Source organism: Humulus lupulus, chromosome 9 (assembly GCF_963169125.1).
Source record: "Humulus lupulus chromosome 9, drHumLupu1.1, whole genome shotgun sequence".
NCBI lineage: Eukaryota > Viridiplantae > Streptophyta > Magnoliopsida > Rosales > Cannabaceae > Humulus > Humulus lupulus.
The window spans coordinates 74,900,870-74,906,824 of record NC_084801.1 but is presented as its reverse complement, the minus strand read 5'-3'; positions in this window follow the sequence as shown (position 1 = coordinate 74,906,824).

The window sequence follows — 5,955 nt, the reverse complement described above, 5'->3', positions numbered from 1 at the left end:
GGAACCTTTGTATGAGAGGTTTAGGAAGCAGCATCCTCCCACCTTCGAGGGTGGACCAGACCCACTGCGGGCAGAGCAATGGATGAACATGATTTCTTCCATCCTGGATTTCATGATGGTGAAAGGGAATGAGAGAGTAGCTTGTGCCAGCTATATGTTGAGAGAAGACACCCGCATTTGGTGGGATGTTGTGTCACAGAGAAGGAATGTTACAGTTATGACCTGGGAAGAGTTCGGAAACATTTTTAATGAGAAGTATTATAGTGTCGCAATCCGAGCTGCAAAGGTTGATAAGTTCACCAACCTGACTTAGAATCGAATGACGGTTACTGAGCATGCTTTGAAGTTTGATCGGTTAGCACAGCTCGCGAGGGATCTGGTGCCGACTGACATGGTACGGAGAGATCGGTTTGTCCAGGGGCTGAATGTCATGATCGCCCATGATGTCAGGATAACCTTGGATCTAGGGACTACCACTTATGCACAGGTAGTGGATAAGGCTCTTACAGCTGAGGGGGCTGAGGATCAGATATGGAGAGAGGGCATTGCTAGGCGCGATGCTTGGAGGACGATGCCTCCTTTCACTTGACCTGGTCGGGGTCGTAGCCCCAGTGAGCCGAAGAGAAAGGCCCCAGACTCTTTTGTTCCTCCTAGCTTGGATAGGAGGGATGACGTGCTTTTAGTGGCTATCGGGGCAGGGGAAACAACTGGAGGAGTTTCCTAGTGTGTCCTTGGTGCAATGATGACATCAGGGAGAGTGCAGGATCAAGACCTGCTTTACTTGTGGGAGTATTAATCACTTGAGGAAGGATTGCCCACAAGCCATGAAGGAAGAGCCAATGCAGAGCGACATTCTCACTCCTGCCAGAGTATTTACCTTGACCTAGAATGAGGCTGAGGCTAGCCGCTCGGTCATGATAGGTCATATTTCTACTGCTGGTTCTTCTTTTACTGCATTGATTGATTCGGGGGCTACTCATTCATTTGTTTCGGCTCGAGTTATTGATAAGCTGTGTAGACCTAATGATTTGTATTCTCGGGGATTTCAGACTTTGTTGCCAACTAGGGAACTGGTAGTCTCTAGGAGATGGGTTAGAGCATTGCCAGTAGAGAAAGGCAGTAGTGAGTTGTTTGTGAATCTGATTGAGCTAGAGATGGATGACTTTGATATGATCCTAGGGATGGATTGGTAGTCAATGTATGGGGAGACGATTGACTGCAAGCGCAAGATGGTGACCTTTTAACCAGAAGGAGAGGTAGCCTCTGGTTTTCATGGGTACAGTGAGTGGACTGCGAGTACCTATGATTTCGACACTGAAGGCTAGAGACCTGATGTAGGAGGGTTGCATAGGATTCCTAGAAAACATTGTGGATACCTCCAGAGTTGTGCCAGTTGGACCGGGTGAGACCAGACCGGTATGTGAGTTTCTATATTTGTTCCCTGCAGATTTTCCAGGATTTCTGCCACACCGAGAGATCGAGTTTGTCATAGATTTTGTGCCAGGGGTAGAGCCAGTGTCTAGGACACCTTTCAGAATGGCTCCAGCAGAGTTGAAGGAACTGAAGATTTAGTTGCAAGAGTTACTGGACATGGGATTCATCAAACTGAGTTTTTCGCCATAGGGTGCTCCAGTCTTGTTCGTTAAGAAGAAGGATGGATCCTGAAGGATGTGCATTGACCACAGGGAGCTGAACAAGTTGACAATTAAGAACAAGTAGCCACTACCTAGGATCGAGGACTTGTTTGACTAGCTACAGGGGAAGACAGTGTTATCTATGATTGACATTCGGTCAAGCTACCACCAATTAAGGATTAAAGAGGAGGACTTACCAAAGACCGCTTTTTGCATGAGGTATGGACACTATGATTTCCTGGCTATGTCCTTTGGATTAATCAGCACCCCAGCAACCTTTATGGACTTGATGAATAGGGTCTTCATGGATTATCTGGGCAAGTTTGTGATCGTATTCATTGATGACATACTCGTGTACTCTTAATCAGAGACAGAGCATGAGCAACATATACGCTTGGTATTACAGCGGTTCGGGGGATTCTGGCTACCGCATGTAACATTTCTAGGTCATATTATCAGTAAGGAGGGGATTCTGGTTGACCCAAGCAAGATTGAGGCAGTGAGGGATTGGCCTAGGCCGAGTAGTGTGTCAGAGGTTAGGAGCTTTTTGGGATTGGCAGGGTACTATCGGCGGTTCGTCGAGGGATTCTCTAGAATAGCCACACCATTTACTGGATTGACACGTAAGAAGAATAAGTATGTATGGACATATAGTTGTGAGAAAAGTTTCAAGGAATTGAAGCGGCGACTGATCACCGCTCGGGAACCCAAATGTTATGGTTCGGGAAGGATTTTACCACTCAATTTGGTAGAATCCAAGGTCCTAGAGGCTAGAATTATATCTCAAATTTATTTATTGGTTTAGAACTTGATGGATGGCTATTATAAATATGTTGTGGCTAGGTTTTCAACGAAGCTTGAGTTAGAGGACTGTGCTCGGGATTATGGTGCTCAGATAGTTTGGGACATAGGTAAGAAAACTATTGTACCCGTAGATCATGGTGTGGCCCTATTGTTTGTATTGTAGGGCATGGCCCTATTGATTGAATTGTAGGGCGTAGCCCTATTGTTATGTTTAGTATATGTTTAAATATTTGTTGATATTATGCTATGTAATAAATATTTGTGAGTGAACGGCGAAAGCCAGGAATGGAGAAGGATTGAAACGACGAAGGTCGGGAACGGGGAAGGCCGGAAATAACGAAGGGCAAGAATGGCAAAGGACAAGAATCGCACGAAGTTGAGTATGGCAAGGGGCCAGGAATGGCGTTGAGTACGCCGAGTGCAGGCTGTTAGGGTGAGACCCTCCCAGCATGCTGGAGTCATCCTCTCGGTGAAGACTGCAAACCCAGGGCTTGGTAAAGTGCCTGGGACAGCATGGCTGGTATTTGTTTAGCCTGTTTGTTACTTTGTTATATGTTGGTTATAGATATGCATATGTTATCTGTTTTGTGTTGAGTTTTCTTGCTAGGCTTCGACTCACGGGTGCTCTATGGTGCAACTAAGGGCAAGGGAAAGGTCGACCAACCATGAGTATGGAGAGCGTGGAGCGAGGGTACATGTTCGGCCTAACTAGTTGCCACGGCCAGGGTTATTTTGGGAAGATGTAATATATTGGTATAGACGTGTCACCTAAGTCGACCATAAATGTATTTTGAGATGTAAAGTATTTTCTAAACAATATTTTGGGATCTCGAATGTATAGCTCTTTATGTTTTCAATGAATAACCACATTTTTATATTAAATGTTTTTTTGAACAATTGTTATCACATTATAGCTACACTTTTAACCAAAAACCTCAGCGACCTAATGGCACATTTTTAACTCACATAGTAATGACTCTAAGGAAGTAGGGCGTTACAGATTGCATTTGAGCCGCTACATCTAACTTGTTGGAATTGAGGTAAGAAAACTGATATATGCACATAGAGCAAGGTATGGCCCGATTATATCTGTATATATGTAAAGGTTTGGCACCTTACATGGATAATTGTGTTTATTTGTATCATAATTGTTTGTGAATGAACACCAAGGGTTGGAATCTGCAATAAGCATGAAGTATGTAGGTAGTGGTGGCAGGGCCTCCTAGGGGGTGTTGTACACACTCGCCCGGCGCAGGCCGTAAGATTGGTGCCCTGGTACGCTCCTTGCTTGGCATAGGCCGCATAAATTTTTTCTGATTTGAAATGAGGACGTTTATTACTTATAGAGCATTCTAGTTATTTCTTGTTTCTGAATGAGATATGTAGCGTCCCAAATTTTAAAGTAAGGCTTAGTGCCTTGTTTCTGAATGTGATATGTAACGTCCCAAATTTTAAAATAAGGTTTAGTGCCTCGACTTGCTAAACATGTTGTTTATGTTCTGTTGACTATCTAAATTTGTTTAATTAAGTTTTCTTGTTGAGCCTTGGCTCACGAGTGATATGTTGTGCAAGTATGGGTGAGGAGAAGCTAGGCCAGCCATGAGTTGGAGAGTTTTAGGGGCAGGGTGCACATATGCAGCTTGCTCGACCGTCATGACTAGGGTATCACAGAGTTTTAGGGGTGGCGTGTTGTTTATGTTTTGTTGTCTATATTATTGACGTGGTTTTTGGCCAACAGTAGATGTAGAAATCTAATAAGAGTATTAGTTCTTATTTGCAAACCGTAATGAACTTATATGAACCCTTTCTTACACACACAATTTTACATTGTTCAATGGTTAAAATCCACCTAGTCTATGAGACAATATTATTACTCTCTCACAATTTCTGCAGAGTTTCATTATTACAAAAAGGAAATCCCCTTTCATGTCTATTATCCCTAATATTTATAGTGGAATTTCTTGGATAGGTTTAGGTAACTGTGTGTATAAATATGTTAAACATTTAATAAAGATAATTCCCATTTACATAGGGATATGATTTCCTAACAGAATATATTCTTGTTGTCTCGGACAGTAAATGTGCAATAAAGCTTGGACATTAATGAGCGTACAAAGTGCCTCTGAATCTCTCGAGATCCTTCAGTATGCGTCATGACTAGGTTTCCACAAGCTGAACATATTTAGAGTGCCCAAAATGGCATCCAGCCACTACATGTCTCAAACTAGATCGTCATCCTAAAAGGCGACCTGTAAATTACCTGAATTTCATGCTGCCAAGTCCTAACTCTAGCTGCTCACATAATCATTAGCTAGATATCCTACTCGTCTACTTTTTCCATATATTCATCTCCGAACTGTAGCCCTAGCCAAGTGATTAAACTCGTGCTAATTTTTAGGGTGCAACATTTGCTCCAAGTTCCTACTTGTGCTTGACGTCATCACTTTCTGACATGCACAGTAGGGGCTTTTAGGATTCTGTCATGTAAAATCCTGCTTGCCTACTACTCGAGTGTTGAACACATGGTCATCTGTAATTGGCATATGTTCGGGTTTTGAGGACTATGACAATTGTCCTGTCAACTTTTTCCGTCGCACAAGTCATTTAATCTTGGACTTTGGATCTCGAGCAAACCCAATTGGATGGCCCGATTTATTCCCAAAGTTTATGTATAAATATGGAGATCAGAACTGAGCCTTAGCACCTTTGCATTCAAAAACTTTCCTTTTAGAAACAAAAATCCTATTTTTCTCTCAAATTGTTTCCAAAAACCTTCGCCCCCCTTCAGTTTCTCAAATGCACTCAAGCTCCTGCCCATGGACGCATCAACATTCTCATTGAACAAACGTATAAACTGTAAGTATTTCCTCATCTGACTTGAATCTTTCACTTCTTTATTTTCCAATGACTTTTTTACTTCGAAAAACATTTTTTGTTCAGTATCGTTTCATGTTCTAGCAATGTATGAGTTTAAGCAGGGTTTCGTTTAGGCTAAAAGAACGATATTAAACTTGTTTAGAAATTAGATACTAAAAAACTGGGCAAATTTTTTGTGTTCTGCAAGGAAAATGTAACTAATGAATCGATTAGGATACTTGTTTTGATGTAGAAGTTGAGAGATTTTAGGTTTTGCTATGGGTAGCTTAAGGTTAACGATTCCTTAACGGTTTTGCATTAAACTTCTTTTAAAAGAAAAGTAGTGGGTCTAACGAATCTAACACACAAATCCCGAAGTATCAGGGAATTTCCTAAATTCATAGTGCGTGGCCTAGGACTAGGCATGGAACCGCGCGTTGATGGTAGGACATATCTTAGCTCGTATAAATTTTGAATCGCCAAAAGTAAACCACTCAATCCCTCGGGTCATCGTACATTTATCGTCGTAGCTAGTCATTGTCTTAGGCTGCCACTAATAGGCTGCTTTGTCGTCAGGCGAGCTAGATCATGGCTCCAACAAAGAAAAACGTCGTGAGCTCCTCCACTCAAAACAAGAACAAAGTCAACTAGGTCACCTCCG